General features: G+C 40.7%; 1 long non-coding RNA gene across 3 annotated transcripts; it reads left to right on the top strand.

Moving 5' to 3' along the window:
- On the top strand, positions 1 to 7,743 carry LOC142061963 (uncharacterized). 3 transcript variants are annotated; one of them, XR_012662323.1, is made up of 4 exons: positions 98 to 169; positions 515 to 590; positions 710 to 925; positions 6,090 to 6,403. It is a non-coding gene; the product is annotated as an uncharacterized LOC142061963 (long non-coding RNA). The 3 variants fall into 3 exon arrangements; XR_012662322.1 differs by lacking the exon at positions 515 to 590 and having other exon boundaries at positions 1 to 169; positions 6,090 to 7,743; XR_012662324.1 differs by lacking the exon at positions 710 to 925 and having other exon boundaries at positions 515 to 660.
- The last annotated feature ends 9,627 nt before the right edge of the window (positions 7,744 to 17,370 follow it).

The following is a 17,370-nucleotide window of genomic DNA, read 5'->3' as shown; positions in this document are numbered from 1 at the left end:
CTTTTTCTCTCCTCCCCAGCGCGGTATGTGCGAGGGTGACTGCGGCGAGCAGCCCTGCCCCCTCCGCGGTCCGGCCCCTCCCCCGCCCCCCAGTGGGCCCGCTCCCCCCGCACCCCGGGTCGCTCGCTGCCGGTTCTTCTCCCCGTCCCTTTTCTCCTCGCCCCCTGAGGTAAGAGCCACGCAGGGACAGGCGAGTGAGAGGCCCCGCTCCCGGCGTGGCGCGGCTCGGCTCGGCACGGCTGCAGCCCGCCGTGGGCTGCCCGGCTCCCGCCCCGCCCCAAGCCGAGGGGCGAGGGCAGCAGCCTGGCCCCGGCAGTGGCCATTTTCCGCCGACCGCTTCTCCCGCAGCCCGCGGGGGGCGGCCGGGCCGGCGGGGAGAGGGCTGCACCCCGCCGCCTTCCCGCCGGCCCCGCGCCGAGGCCTCTCCCCATCTCCCCGTCGCTCTCTGGGCTGGGGCCGCCGCGGCTGGGGGGAACCTCGGCCCAGCTGGTGCTCTTTTTAATTTCCTATCCAGCATCCCCACTGGCGGAGCGGTGGCCTGCGGTCCCGGGGATCCCGGGGCAGCACCTGGGGATGATGGCACGTGGGGGGTGAGTTAATAAAGCACATTCTTCGGGAAATCTGAGCGACAAGGAGGGTATGACAGCGACTGTAAAGCTGGTATGTTCAAACGAGCACAGCTGCATTATTATTTTTTTTTAAATCGTAGGGCTTTTGTCAAGCAACAAAATCTAGATGATGATAAAATTCAGTCCAGCATCAGATGTTCTACAACAGTCACGTCACTTCAGCCCTTCTCAGCAGAACAGCTGTAGCCTACAAGTGAGAGGCGGCAAAAGCATGTCCTGATGTAAAATATTGTTTTCATTTCTCCTCTGCCTGCTCTGGGCTTGAAGATTTTGTCCACCAACTGATAATAACCCAGGTAAATATTGTAGCCTTTATGCTATACCTCCCAAAACAGGTGTGGAAACACAAACAAACTGGACCCACACTTGAGTTGAGGAATTGGGTTCTGTTCATGACAGGTACCCTTAGATTTTGAGCTTCCTTGCAGTTCAATATATTTTTAGTTAAGGTTTTAGCTGGGCCTCTCTCTGGATTGGGAGGCTAGCAGTATTTCCAATCAGGTCATAATTCTGATGAACTGCTTGCAGTATAGCACTAAATCTTTTAAAATACATTTTTCTATTTTTCTGGGTTTTTTTAAAGATCATGCATACTTCAGTGTGTGAAATGAAGACAAAATCAGTTGGGCTCTTGTTTGTTTAACAGTTTCAATAGCTCTGCTACTGAAGTCACAATTTATTTGCTTGCCTTTCTGGAACACAGTGATAGGTTGGCAAACTCAAGAGTTACCCATTTCAAATCTAGAAGGATTTCTCACAGCAAATAAAATAGCATATTTACTGTGTCATAGTGTCGTCCCCAAACCATCCTAACATATCTGCAGGAACAAATGGTATATGGTATATGAAATGGTGTCAGAGAACCGATTTGCAGCTGGCTAGTCTGCAATGATAGGTTTATAGACAGCTTCCATTTTAGATGCAGAATTTCCAGCTTCCTATTTTTAATATACTTTTTTTATATTTTTTTTATTAAACTACCAGGCACTGACATTGGACTTTTTTTTTTTTTTGCAATGGAAGAACATGAAAATTGATCTTTTGTTTTCAGACCAGACCAACAATTTTAAGCTCTTATTTTCCCATGGCACATGGCACAATATTTGACTGATGTGGGCTACAAGAGTTTTTGCTTAGATAAGTGAATCTTGGAACTCTCCGAGTCTCACAGGGATGTGTGGAGAACAATGTTCACGTACAAATCATTCACCTCATTGTGCTGGTCTTACACAGGTGAAGATCTCATTACTGAAACACTGAATTCTATATACATATTGGGCTAAGAAATTTGTACGATTATCTCACAAAGATAAATAACTAATGCAGTCTCATGGTCTTTGGCCAAAATGTGTCTAACGTGGAAAGCTGAAGGTACTGTCAGGAGAATGATCTTACCAACATTTAAAGGTGACAGTTTAGAATGTGGATGTCTTACTTCAGTGTCTTTAAAGTTAATTTTAAGTACATTAGTAAGTTCTTCCATTGACCCAAACCTTCACTTGTTAAAAAGTGAAGGGGTTAGATTGATCTGTTGAGGAGACAAGTAATTAAAATTTATATAGATTCTCTTACAAACTATCAGCATTACAGCATTTGGACAAGCGTGAAGAAACTTGGAAATGTGAAGTAAAAAGCCACTCAGTCACATTCAGTGAATGTTGCCAAAGATTAATAGGTCCTTTGAGTAGAAGGATTGCTGTGCATTTATTCCTATTTATTTTTTATTTTTTTATTTTTGTGTCTACTTTTGCTAACTCTTGATGGTTCACACTAATAATTCATTTATATTAAAAATTGAATTTTAAAATAAAGTTACTTTTAAAGTCATTTGGAATCTAGTTATCTTGCTTTATTTACGAAAAATTTCAGGATGATCAATTAAGGTGCAACAGTTAGGTTCTGCAGTAGTTTTTGTTAAATTGCATCATTCTGTATTTGAAAATATTTCACAGCTAAGGCTCCAAAGTAACATTCTGACTAAGGGGAATTTTTTTCCTAATTTGACATATGGCAGTGATAAATGTAAACAAAACAAATACTAATGTTTTGCTGCCTATTTAATGTAGAAAAAAACCTCATCTAAACTGGCATCTGCCTGCTCCTTGTAAATTTCACTTCACTCAATTGTACAGCTAGATTTTGATCAGTATTCTTTGTTCTCTTAAAATTTATATTCAATTGTGGGCAGGCAAGAAATGCCCCTGTCATTCCAATGACACACAGTGTCAAATGATTTGCCAGGATCTTCTACAGCCTCATTCAAAATCTCCTGGCTCTCAGTGGGAGCTGGACTGGGCCATGGAATTACTCAGTGTTTGTGCCTAAAACCATAGCACTTGGTCATCCCATTGCTACAGAGCTTTTTTATCAACAGAGGGCTAGGCGATAGCTATTATGAATTTCTGACTGGATACATTTACTGTTCTAAATTATTTTACTATCACTAAGCATGCTTTTATTGACTTGTGTTTAAGCTGTAATATTAAGATTATTTTATAAATTTATTAGTTGTAGTGAAAGACTTGCAACCATTCTACCTACATTTACCTTTCTACCTACCATTACATTTCAAAATTTTGCCTTAATATGACAGTAAGGTTACAGTGTTGGTCTCTGTTTCTGCAGAGACTTAAAATTGTCCATTCTTTGGGAGCAGCCTAAAATACAAGGAGGAGTTCTGTTAAGAACTCAGAAAAATAATAAACCGTACTACTTACATGCAAGGTGTGCTTTCCAACATTGGCATTGTTAACACAAGCACTGAAGAACATGGCCTCACACATAGCAATTGTTTTCTCGTACTATATATATATATAAGTTTAAAAAAAACTAAAACATTTCACAGACATCTGCCCTGGGAGAATGGATGTGAGAGTAGATGGATGGGAGTTTGTCATACCATTTAATGTACAGCTGGGAGGCTGATATTATGGTGGTAAGCAGAGGTAACCAGTATATAATAAACTAGAAGTATAATAAGCCAAAATTGTATATATACGTATATACACGCGTGCAACATCTGTGCAACTGGAATAAATTCGTAATTAGTTTTCATGGCTAGAATATTGCCGGTTATGTGTGTGAGCTACCCAGACTGGGTTTGGATTTGTTGCAGTGCTTTTCAAGGCAACTGGAATTCTGTTGGTTTATCAGAAAATAGTTTTTCTACCCTCTTTATAAAATTCTGTTCATATAGGCCATGGTTTCGGGGGAGGCCATTTTCCACAAAATTCATGTTTCTAAATGCCATTGGCGGCTGTGAAAATCTACGCCAGTATTCTTAGAAAAATATTCTGTGAGCTTCACTAAGATTGCAAATAAGTGGGTGGAACTCCACTGAAATAAAAAGCTAGAACAGAATTGAATTTCACCACATTTATACAAGATGTGAAAAAGAAAATTGCTTTAATGTTAAGATTTAAATTTCCAGACGTGGTAGCTCTTTTAAATGGGAACATATATATTCCTGTAGATTACTGTTTCTTTTCTGAGAGAGAGAAAAAAACCCCCAAACTCCACAACCTTTTATATGCTTATGATTTCTTTATATTTGCCTCATTCCCAAATATGGAGTGTATCAAAATCACATGCAATTATGGATTTTCACTGAGCATTTAGTGTTAGAAGGCCATCTATGTAATTGAATAATAGTAGTTGCTACCTACGTTGAGCATCTGTTGTCTTGTAAGGTTTTAGATGGTGATATAGAACCTATTTAGCTGTTGGTTAGAAATAAATTATTTACACATTGCAATTAAATTAGTGAATCCTCTTCTACGTAGCTATGTAAATTGGCATCCTTGAGGCCCAATAATTTTAAGTTTCATGTTGTAAACTTAGGGCAGTTTGAGTTGGGAACATTAAAGATCCTATATTAAAAATACTTGAACAGAGGGGAATTACAGACGTGCTTCCATACGTAAACTCAGTCGTAAGTCTTGCAGATTAAACATTATAAAATAATTCTTTTAAACCAAAGTGCTTTTCCCTACTTGAGAGTAAAATAAATGAAAAAAAGAACAAAACTTTTTCAGACAGTCTTAAAAAACCAACGTTTCTTCATAGTCCTATGAAAGGTTCTCTAGAAACATTGGAGTATGTGAAAACAGGATTTTCCTTCTCAGGTTTTGTAATTGTCAGTTTCACAGGAAGGTAAACATTGGATGATTCATGACATAAACAGAAGTTACTCCTTCTATTTTTCTATTGTTTATGTCTTGTTATCATTAGTGGTTTTATGGATAAAAGCCAAATAGTATCCACTATTTTTCAAGAAGGAAATGCAGAAGAGGACAGAATATTTATGTGTTTGCTAAGTATTCCATATTTTTACGTAACATTGTCAGGCATACCTAGGTCATGGTTCTTCGCTGTTGGATACATGCATACGAACTATATTCCCGACCATGATTCCAGTCAATACATCTGTCAAAGTAATCTATTTTTATCACAAATATATTTTAAAATATTCTGTATAGACAGATATGTATGTGAACAATCATTCTAACAATAGGAAAAATTCTGTTTCTAATTTCAGTAGACAGATTCCTCAAAATTTTAAATGATACAACGTCACAAACAATAAAACAATTCTTAGTCAGATTCACCTTATTAGGAATGGCTTGAGTTTGCATTTCATTTCTTAAGAGTATTCTGGAAAACTGACTGTGCCAAAAACTGGTTTACTTTATAGGTTCAAATTTCTGTCTTTGAACTAATAGATAAGAGCTGAACAGCTGTTGCTGTAAGCTACAAATTTTGAACCAATATATAGCTTATAATGGTATAATAAACAATGGTAAATATCCTTCAGAATTTAAATCCTGAAGAACTGTTTGAAATCAGTTCGTTGAACTCCAGTACCATTGTTTCTCATTTCAGTTTGTCCTATTTCACATAGAAAAAAAAAACTTCAAAGATACTTAGGATCGCTTTTTTATATAATGGAAATTATTAAATGAGCTGTTTGCCTTGTTTTTTACACCCCTCCTTTGTCCATGAGTAATTAGTTTTCATCTGAATATTCCTGTGGGGCAAACTGGGACCCTAATTTTGCAATGAAGTCCCAGCTAAATTTAACAAAAAATAAAATATATATATGAGAATATATATGACATAGGCAGACAGGTATGTGAAATCCACAGAAATGTCCTCTAATGGACAAGTCTCCCTTAACCCCAAAGTATACTTTTCTAGTAGGTCTATGTTAAAAAAATTTTCTTTGGGTTAGGTAGGACTGTCATAAGTCTTCATGCTACAGCTAGAGGTAAAAAATTCAGCAACTCCACTTAAGCAGTTCAAGGGTGATCATAATTTTAAATCAGAATCCTAGTTTCTGGTACAGATTTTCAGCAACTGTAAACATGCCCAGAAGTCAATAAATCCATGTTAATTTGCATCAGTTAGGGTGCCTCCTTTCTCTCACACATCCAAAAAAAGGCATTTCTATCACTTTTTCAGGTTCCTTGGGATAAGAAGGTACAAGACCAAAACCACCTGAGTTAATGGATGTGAAATACTGCCATCCAAGAGACATCCAGTGTTCTAATCCACCATACTGTGGAGCTGGCCTCAGGTGAGAAGTACTGTACATACATCCCAAATTACAGATGCTGGAAGCAGAATCATTGCCAGGCAATACACTTCTTCATTTGTCTTAAGTACGTGAAGAAAACTATGGAATCATTACACTTCTTCAGACAGCTATTTTATGTTGTTTCTGCCCACATCAGTAATAAACCCAGCTGATAATGAAATAACTTCTCCAACTGCCTGATCACCTTTTTTTTTTTTTTTTGGGGGGGGGGGGGCGGGCAGGGGGAACCCTATGTTCTTCAGCAGCCTTGAAAAGAAGATGTATTTCTAGTATGACTTCTGAGAAACTGTAAAAATAAATTCCAATCTTTGCAGCCTATTGCCAGAGAGCCAACAGACTGCCTCTCCCCGTGGAACCTGGCATGGCAGTAGCTAGGAAATCCTCTACTGAGGGCTGATCTTTTTTAAAGTCTTTTAGTGAAAATAATTTTTAAAATAACCAGAACATCTGATGCCTCCAGAATATAGGTTCTGATATCCCCCCCTTTGATCCAGTTCTTCATCTAGAACTTTAGGTTCTACCTTTGGGGGCACTAGCATGTGTGAAGTTCAGCCTCTCAAAATGTCTGACCCTCAGATTATGTATGTGTCTCTATCCTAAAGCACATCACAGCATTGTTGGCATTCCAGAAATGGTACCAAGAAAACCTGTCTGTAAACCTGGAAATTAGAGCTGTCCCATGGGGCCTGCTATTCTTCCCAACGTTTTGATAAGGGTACAGTTCACGTCAGCTACCTAATTAAATCTCTGTTCTGCCTGCCTTATTCTGAGGCTGTCAGCTTCTGTGAAATAAGAATATGCCTAAAATCTGGTCTGTCCCAGGCATGTAGCACTTTGTGCACACCTTTCCTGGCAAGCAGCATTGACCTTCCCCACAGTATGGCTATTTGTTATTATTTTTATGGTAGCAGAAGCATGCTAGATGCTAATGAAGTACTTATATTTAGTAAGTGCACTGTTATGTGCTGGCTTTGAAGCTGTCAGCAGCGTTAAAGAGCACAAGCCTAACACAAAGGTGCGCTGCACTGAGAATGGGATTTTTATGCGATATAGAAGGGAAGTACATGTAATTAGTTTATTTTGGTTAGCTTTCAGTTTAGTTTTGGGTCTGCCAATACTGACATCATTTTTCCAAGCAGGGAGCACCATCTAAGACTTCTCTGCATCACTATCCTTGGGGTGGGCCTGTGTGTGGGCTGATGCAGTGCTCAGCACTCCAGATCATTTCACTTTGGCATCCATTCTGCTTCTGCTGTCTCTATCTCCATATTCTATTTTAGGTGCTTACAGAGCACCAATCTCCTTAACTAAAATATAACTGAAACAAGATATTCAGCTCCAAATAAGCAAAAAGCAAAAGACTCAAAATAGACTATTTTTTGTTGTTATTATTATTATTATTATAGGGTTAAATCACTTAAACATAGATATCTTCCTACTTCTCCTCCCACTTATTTCTTTAGTTTGTCTCATCTTGTTCTCTCCTCAGTGACATACTGCTGGCCCACAAGCTCCTGCAAAAAAAAAAATGAACTATATTCCATAATGGGTCCACGGGTGCCAAGTAGTCACCTAGATTAATTCTTGCAAAAAGTGTTATTGTTAGAATTTCGGCTGTCCCGAGATCCTCGCGTCTATCCTTCAGTCTCCAGTGGGGCAGGGTGCAGCCTTTAGGGAGTGAACCTCTCTAGATACCCTTGTCAGGCCCTCATGCAGGTTGTTACAGCTGGATGTTCGATAAGGTAAGAGATCTTGCACTGCTATCCCAGGCCAGCAACGGCAGCGTTGCATCGGCATGAAGACACAGCTACATCTGAACCTGCACTTTGAAGTAAAGTGTATTTATTAATGGGGCTGTGGGTATGGGGAAGGGGGTGGATTTTTAACCAGGGACGCCAAAGGAAGGATACAGAGGAATAATTGTTGATATGCTGGAGACTTCAGTTTGCTACAGATCTAAGTAATTTGGTAAGACACCAGACTTCCCATATGCCCTGCCCCTTGTTAGAGGACTTTTATTTCGCCCTGGCGCTGTGCGCTCGGCGCTGCAGGTACCGCTCCTCACAGGCGGAGGTGCCAAGGCTGACATTCACAATTAACTGAAGGCCCTTGCAGGGCTCCCGGCTCTGTCTCCAGCAAATGCCATTTGCCGGCTTGGCACAGACAGCTCTGCAGCTCCTCTGCAGTCACTTCAGAATTTGCCTGAACTGATGCTCTGCCTCGGCTCGGCTCTGGTGACTCTCCAGGCTCCTGGGCTCCCGCTCCCGCGCAGGGACTGCTGATGGCGAGTAAAAGCGTAGCCAACAGCAGGCACCCGGGCGGCACAGCACAAAACGCTTTGCTTTCCCAGAGCTTCCTGCAGCCTCCCGAGTGAAACTTCATGTTTCCCCCGCTTTCCCGCAGTCAGCGGGACGGGCGTGAGGGCTCTGCGGGTCGCCCGGCCAGGGCGGCGGCCGGCATGCAGCTGGCCTGGCAGCAGCACCCCGCACCCTGCCGGGCCCCACAGCGCCCGCGGGGGAGATGCAGAGGCCAAGCCGTCGGGAGCAGCGCTAGGGCAGCCAAGCCTGCCTCCCGCGGCGGGCAGCAGAGAGGAACGACCGACAGCGAGGTGCTCATCTGCGCCTTCGCGGGCGGCAGGGCCTATATCCTCTCGCGGAAGGTTACCGTGCCCTGGAACGCAGGACCCCGACGGAAGCGGTGCTGGAGCATCTGAGGCAGCACTTTGTCAGGGAACGCCTGATTGGCTAAAGGGACTCTGCAATGGTTAGCTGGTAAGAGTCAAGCCCCCTGATTGGTCGCGTTGTACCTGCAATGCGTCAAGTGGAGATGGTGGAGTGCGTCTACTGGAGGGCTTCTGTGGGGACGGCGGCGGCTAGCGGCGGGCATGGAGGAGGGGGGCATGGCGGCGGTCGCTTCCCGCAGCCGGGCCCTGGCCCTGGCCCTGGCCCTGGCCGCGGCCGCGGCCGCGGAGCCTTGCGAGGCCCGTAGGGCTTTCGGTCCTTACTGTCCGTATCAGATGCCGTATCTTCGTGCTGCTGCAGCTTGCAGCAATAGCAATTGCTTGGCTCATGAGCCAGAACTGCCAGGAAGCTTTTCCTCGATCAGTTACTTCTTTAGACCTGGGTTTCTGTATCAAAAAGCAGCAGAAAGACAAAGCCGCTTTCCTCATTCCTTCTCTAACACAGAGTGACAGAGGTACAAAATGTGGCAGTACAAATTCGCTTATTCTGCCCTTCCACTGTCGGTGTGAGAAGCATTTCTTGGACTGCTGCTCGAAGTGACAGTTTGAGTGACAGTTGGAGGAGGATATGCACGATAAAGCGATGAGTGATCTCTTAAATATCTTGCTGAAATGCTGCAGAATCTTTCAACACAAAGCGATGCTTCTGCAAATTTAGACCCGAATCACAAAGCTGCGCGCAGAGGCACGCGAGGCTGGCCGGCCGCCATCTGGGACTTCTGGACATCGTTGGGTGTCTCGGGCCCCTTGGGCCTGGCCAAAACCCGCTGCAGCCCTGTTGCATAAGGAGCTGCAGACATGCCGTAACCACTCCTGTAGGGTTTTTATATGTCTCTAATTGAAATAAGTATAGATAAAACAGAAGCAAACAAAAAATCCACCTCTGCACCAGTAAGGGGCTTACAGGACCTCTTTAAAAACTACGGGAGTTTCAAACCAGCAAAAACTTCCTGGCACATCTGTGAAGCTAGGTACAATAACTGTCTAAACGTAGAAGTAGGTTACAGACACTCAAGATCTAAACTCTTCAGTATTTCTGTTATTGGAGTGTTTTCATTGCTCTTTTTCAAAATCCTATTCTTGAAGAGTGAGTCAGCAAGAAGCTTGTGAATGTGTCAGGGAGCAGTATTTTAAATAAGGTTTCACTGCTAAGCAATTATTAAAGAGTGTGTTTACATATGAAAAAATTGCAAATTTACATATGAACATAACAGCCCAATTTCTTGACTCTAGTGAAAGTTTTCTTCCTAACTACAGTTTTCGGGATAGCATTCCTGATGTGCTATTGGAAGGATTTTGAGTTAAATTCCGTGGTAATTTGTTTCCTTTATTCCATTTGCTCACTAGGAAGTAGAACACTTTTTATTTTAAAATTATCATGATTTCCTTTTCACAGCCTTACTGAGTACAAACTGCTTTCCTGCTGGCATGAACACTTCTTACTGTCTTTTTTCCAAAGAACTCTTTCAAAATATTAAAAACAATCCAGCCACTTTTCCTTGTAGTCCTACCCAAGTGGAACAAGTGTAATGAAACCTTTATGGGAAAATTATATGCCTGTGTAATTATAATTATAACGTTTATGAGTGAGAGTTTGCTAAAGTGAAACATAAAAGCGAGATTGCAAGCTCATTCCGCTTCTTACTTGTTAATTTAAAGCATGATAGCATTTTCAAAAAATTAACATTTGAAAATCTTAGGTCTAAAACAGCTTGAGGTCTTAACAAATGGAAAAGAAATGGGAGTAAAGCACTGGTGAAGGCAGCACACAGTATTCTCCAGAATAACCTTAAACGTGTATTAGTCATAAAGCCAATTTGTTTTATTAATTTATTATAATGACTGTACAAATAATAGAACTACATTTATTTCAAAGAACCTGAAAAAAAGCTTCTAGAAGTGACGTCGTCATTCAAGGGGAAATAAATATACTAATTTCAGGGTTAACAAGTAAATTGTTGCCCCAAATAGTCTCCTGCAAAGTAGGCTGTTTAAAAGATAAACTCAAGAGCTTTAGTGTGTTGAGGACAGCAATTATATTCTAAGAATTAGCTTACTTGGAGCACAAGTTGTTAGAATGAATCAATGGGAATAACTACCAATTGGATGTTTATTAGAAAGAGTTAAATTGATCAAGTTCAGGTAATTACAAATCCATCAAGTCTGAGTGATAATGCTATATTTTTTTATGGGTGTAGAAAATGGAGGCCACGTCCAAAGCCGTCAGTGAGTATGGGAAAGGTAATACAGAGTAGTAAGCAGAGTTCATTGTGGTTCTAAATATATCACATTCAAAACATTTTGACTAAAAACATGCACCATCCATTTCAAGCAACCATTTTAAAAGCAACATATTCATAGCAATGTAATTACACTAATATCTGTTAAATATATGCAGGTCTGCCATCTTATGGAGCCTGAATGGTACTACCAAATAACAGAATATGGAACTACATGTTCATATTAGGAGAATAGTTTGAATTTTTCCTTTTCAGGTAATGTGTTCTTTCTTCTAAAATTTGCACTATTTTGACTCATTGTTTCTATCTGATGTGTACATTTATTGCATTTATGTATCCATGAAAGTACACACATGTAAACACACAGTCAAATCAAAGCAGTGCACTGCAATGTCAAGCATGGAAAAGCTGGGAAGCATTATATTTGAAGTTGGTTGTTTACATTATATGACAGCCTGGAACAACATCGTCACGTGCTATTTTTTTCTTTGTGACCGCTGTCTGATTCAGCATTCAGGTTAGATAGTGCCATTTAGTGAATAGCTGTCCAGAATTTTGCTGTAGCCTCTTTATTTGGAGTGTGCCTATGCTGTATTTGCTGCAAGCTAGTCAGGTCCTATTCTAAAGACAAAATTATTAATTTATATACGGGCTTTTCTGTAGCTGTTATTATTAGACTATTATTATGAACAATTTTGAATTAAGTTTGTACAGGCCAAAGCAGACAATCATCACGGAAATTTTCAGCCCAAGTGATTAAAGTTTGGCAAAGCTATTAAAGTTGCTAAAATGATGCTCTTTGTTTGTTTTTATTTTCTGTTTTAATAAAAGCTTATGTCAGATAAACCTGATAAGTGACTTTTGGATCAGCCAAGAACAAATACATAAGAACACAAGAGTATTGTAATTAGTACATCAATTATTATACATTATTTTCTCTTTAACTAGTGCAAATTTATTTTTAGTTGAACAGGTTTCCTCAGCAAGACCTTATTACTTTGCTTTTGAAAAGTTTGAGGTGAGTTAGGAAAGTGGTTGATCTAAGTGGTTGTGATACCATCAGATACTGTAGCGGAGCACTTAAGCAAATCTTCCAGCATTCAATGAAGTTTTGCAGAGTTTTACCAGTTGCTGGAAAATCTGGTAGTGCCTGGAATCCAAACACGTAGGAGGATGTCTGATTTCACTGTGTTGTACCTCTACTAGAAAATACATTATATTTTTTCCATTTAGTGTAATTTGCAAATATTCACATCTACCCTGATACTCTGGCTGGGAAAAGACACTGAACACAAACTGCCATTTAGGTTACTGTCAACTGAATCTGATGATGTGAAATACTACTTAGCACCACAACAAAAGTCTTAGTATAATTGGTTTTGTGGAAGAACATACGGGGTCTTCACCTTTTCAGTTATTTCCCACTTACAAGAAGGGTTTTCTCCCCCATTTGATCTTGCTTGATTTTAGTATCATATTTTCGTATGTGTCAGAGTCCATTACTCTCTGGCCAGGTTCTTTTAGATACTCCACCTGAGGTTTCAATGTTTCATATAAAATTTAATTATTTGATATATTCAGTGTTACATGGGATTTTGACTTAGAAGAGTAGAGCAATGTACTGAAATCGCAACACAAGGATAAAATATCAATTGCAATATACAGGTGAATCGCAATAAAAACGTAATTCTTGTTACATGTCTCTGTATGCATACCATCACGATGCTGGGCAATCCCGTCACCAGGAAGGAGTTTGTGGGTTGAAGCCAGCTCAAGCCCATTGCTCTCCAAAGTCCATGCTGTTGGTTGCTCAGTTTCTATACTCTGTTTTTGGCTGACCCACATGCACACTTCTCCCCTGCCTTGTAGGTCTGGCTAGCTCAGGAAGATGTTATTCTCTACTAGTTATCTCAGGGAAGGCTGTATATGCAGCATGATGACCCACTGGTACAGCCATATATCTAAAACAAAGGTTACGCTCCAGACCCCTTTTTGTTGAGATAAGTTCAGCTTTAGGATAATTGGTGGTCATTCTTTACAGTCTTCCTTGAGATAATTATTTTCTCACTCATCTCCCCTGTAGGGGGATGTAGGTTGGTCGCATTCCACCCCTTGGCTCAGCCCAGCATCCAACAGTTATTGGTGTTGCACAGTTTGCTGAATACATTCGTTGTATGAGTTACCAGCCCTCTTGCCTGTGCAAGCTGAGGGTGAGAGCGTATGGGAAATCAGTTATTTACAGGTTTAGTATGTGATTTAAGTGACGTTAGTATCATGTACTATTTGATTTTTCAGGTAACAAGTCAATATTGAGGTTACAATACAAGGATAGGTTGTAACATTAGTTTCAGTACCTTGGTAGCTTTAAAGCAAACCTTTAAAGATACCATACCAATAATGTTCAATAAGGCTGGTTTCCACTTTCACTAAATGAATCAGTTCATTATTATCATATACCAGTTTTACTTGTCTTTCATCTAAACGTTTTCTAATTTCAGACAGATGTTGCGTAACCTTGGCATTTTGTTTGAGAAAGTCATCTTGTGGATCAAAGGTCACTCCACATGTTACTGACATCTTAAATGGTGTGAAATAAGACATCTTTTGTTCAGCCATCAAGAAGTTAACCTGTAAATCTGATTGGTCATTTGGTCAAAAATATATGCCCTATTAGAACAGCAAATGCTGCCACGTCCAAAATTGACATAATCTTTGACATGGATAGTACTAGTACTGAAGGTGGAAACACACGCACATCCAAAACTTGCCATATACTTGTATCTCATTACTGTAGACATGCTGCCAGGGGCGGATACCAGAGGAGTGTTTCATACTGCATAATTCTGGAGCTCCAGGCATGGTAGGGCAGCTTGATGGCCAGTCGGTGTAGTGTTTACTAATTTCATAAACAGCATGTGTATTACAATGCAAACAATCTCCTGCTGCTATAGGTATCTACATCTTTTTGTTAAAGACTATAGGGATGAGAGCAAATTGGCATAAGGGTATGATTTTTTTGTATGAGTAGCACTCATCTCTCCAATTCCTAGCAACTGGAATATTAACTTCTCTGTAGCTGCATTATCATAAGAGCCCTCAACAGTTTTAGCCATCATCCTTTGAATTTGTCTTTCAGTAAGGCAGGGAATAGTGGTTCTAAGGTTTGTCTTTGACTACTTTCAACGGCTACTCTAATCTGATTAACCTGATGTATAGTAGTTAATTGAAATAGAGTACAAGATAAAGCAGAGCTGGCTTCTTGTGGTATGGTTTTGCTGGTTAGTTATGGGGACCACAGCAATACATTAGTTTGTCGCTAAAGGTGCCCAGTGCCTTGCCAGTCTCGGATGGAGGTTTGTAAAGCTGCTGGTAGCCAGCTTGCAGTCATTCTGGTTACACAAGGTTTTATTTCTTCCAATACTAATAATTTTTTTGCTAGAGTTTCAGTATCAAATGACTTCAGTATTCCTGATCCTGTACCAATTCCACCTGGCAAAGTTTGCGTGATACCTCTTTTAGTTCTGTGTCCTGTTGGTGTATGATTTTGTAGCCACGAATCACAGAGGGACACAGTATTCAGCACAAGTCTTGTTCCATGCACTAATGCTTACGTCAGTTAGATTCAAATGTGTGCTCATTGTCAGTAATTTTGGATCCATAATCATGGGCACTCATCCATCACGCAATTGCATTAAATAAAGGAGTACCTTTGTTAAGAGGTGTTTTGGTTGCTTTATAAGATACACAGTCAGGAACAAGTGGCATCTTAATTTAGTCCATTCACGTTGACTTCCTACTGATTATTAAAAGTGTTTATAGAAAAATTGCTGTATGTTATTATGTGGTTCTCATTGTTTACAATTTGAGTCTTATGAGCCATTAAGGTACGATTAGTTGCCTTAGACGTCTGTAGTACTTACTTCATTTTGTTGTTAAAATCAAGTGCGATTTCCCATCCAGTATTACATATAGTTAAAGTCACGTTCATTTTAGATCTTAGGATTAGTGTAACATTATCACCTACTATCAGTCCTTGACCTTGTGCTAATGCAGACAGTATTCTTCCTGTAACTAGTTTCAAAGTTGGGTTACAACAGATGTTCAAGCTGGAATGCCTGAGCTGTTCCAAAGGCAGTGTGAAAAGGCAGAACCTGATAGAGATGGGTCTCAGGCATAGGTCCTCATTGTCAGTGTTCCCATGATGATAAGGTAACCCCCGTATTTTCCTGCAAAAGAAGACTTGTAGGTCTTGGACATAATCCAAGCCCCAGTTGTTGTTAACTTACTCCCTGTAGTGTCTACAGAATCCCATACTCCTTTTCTTTTGTAAAACTTTATTTTTAAAACGTGATCCATTATCAGATTGTATTTCTCTGGGCATGGGAAAAGTAGCAAACCACTGGTTTAAACCAGCAATGATTGCTGGAACAGTTGCAGCTTGGGTGGGCTGCACATTCCCTACACCACTGTTTCTAAACCTGTGAGGGTGTATTTCCAGCCTTCAGGAGTTCGCTTTAAAGGACCAATATAATCTACTTATCGAGTTCCTCAAAGTAGTTTACTTTCCCTGAGAATGGCAAACTGTTGTCCTTTTGACAGGTACTGTACCATTGTTTGAAAAAAAAAAGGCACATGTCTACAATATGTATTGCCAGAGCTTTTGTCACAGGCCATCCTCTCCTTGCAGCTCATTGAAATAAATCATAATTCCCAGTGTGTGCTAGCCATTCCTGTAACCACTTACTAGCCTTTTCTGCTTGAGTTTTGCAATGCATTTGTTTTAGCCAAATGATCAGCCATGTGATACCACTTCACCTCGGGATTTTTAGGTTTTGGTGGGCAGATACGTGTCTTGTGGATATGCACTTAGGTTGGTCTGTATCATAAATCTCCCAGTGTGTTTCTCCCCATATGTCTCTACCATTTACTTGCTGATTGTTTTTCCCCCAGTTCCCCAGCCACTGTGAACCAAAATTCTTTTGTCTTACTGTCCCATGGCGGCACATCAGTTATTGGAGAGGAGGGCAGATGGGAGTATTCAACAGGCATCCCAATTCGCTCTGCACTCCCAGATCATTTGTTTTCTTTATTCATCCCATCGCTTGTCACCTGGTGAAATATATACAAGGCCCATCACTGCACAGCAGTTTCCTGAGCTACCACTAAGGGTAACGGCTTACCAGTTAAAACTGGTTTTGAAATATGAAAGGGCACACATAACTTGATTGCCCTTTCTTAAATTAACGGCTTGGTAGTTAGCAGCTCTTCACATGCAGCTAACAGCACTTTCTCAAAGGGAGTGTAGCTGGGAGCCTTGCCACGATTTAGAGCAAAACGTAATAGGTAAGCTTTTTTACTGTGCACATCTTCTTACCATAATCCCCATTGATATGCCTCATAACCTACGCCTATATGAAATGTACTTGGGTGTGCAGGGTTAATGGGTCCCCCATGGATTGGTTAGTAAAATGTCATCATTGAAATCGTTTAATGTTTCATGTTGATTTTGTTCCCAATTCCATATTGTGTTTTTCTTCAGCAAATTGTAGAGATCCCCCTAAAATACTGAATCCAGGAATGTGTAACCTCCAAAGCCCAAAAGTTCCTAAGAAAGCTCATAACTCGTTTTTATCAGAAGGTGCTTGAATGCTTTTTATCTCTGCTAATACAGATTCTGGAACAGTTTTCTGTCCTCCTATCCATAACACCTAAAAATGTAACTTCTTGACTTGGTCCTTGCCATTTCAAGTCAGGAACACTAATAGTTAATTCTTGTAAATCCTGCACAATAGCATTCATACTTCGGTGAATCATTTCCTCATCGTGTCCTCCAGTCAGAGTATCATCTCTGTATTGCAAAATTGTTACTACAGGTAGGAGGATGACCAGTTCTAGCTCTTTAGCTAACATGGCATGGGCAATGGTGGGGCCATGTTTAAAACCTTGGGGTAGGCAATACAACTCTATTGTCTTCCACCCCAAGTAAATGTAAACTGTGGATTGTCTTGCTCTTGTATCAGGATCATAAAGACCATATGTACCTTTTGTAGCTAACACTCCCACCCACAGAAGAACACATTCGTATCTGCTATGCTGGGAACAGGGGCTGTTAAAGGGTCAGTTGCTTTATTTAAAGCCCTACAGTCAGTAGTCATGTGCCATATC

This window comes from Phalacrocorax aristotelis, chromosome 9 (genome assembly GCF_949628215.1).
Source record: "Phalacrocorax aristotelis chromosome 9, bGulAri2.1, whole genome shotgun sequence".
NCBI classification, from domain to species: Eukaryota; Metazoa; Chordata; class Aves; order Suliformes; family Phalacrocoracidae; genus Phalacrocorax; species Phalacrocorax aristotelis.
The sequence above is the reverse complement of the archived record's forward strand: the minus strand, read 5'-3'. Positions and strand labels throughout refer to the sequence as shown.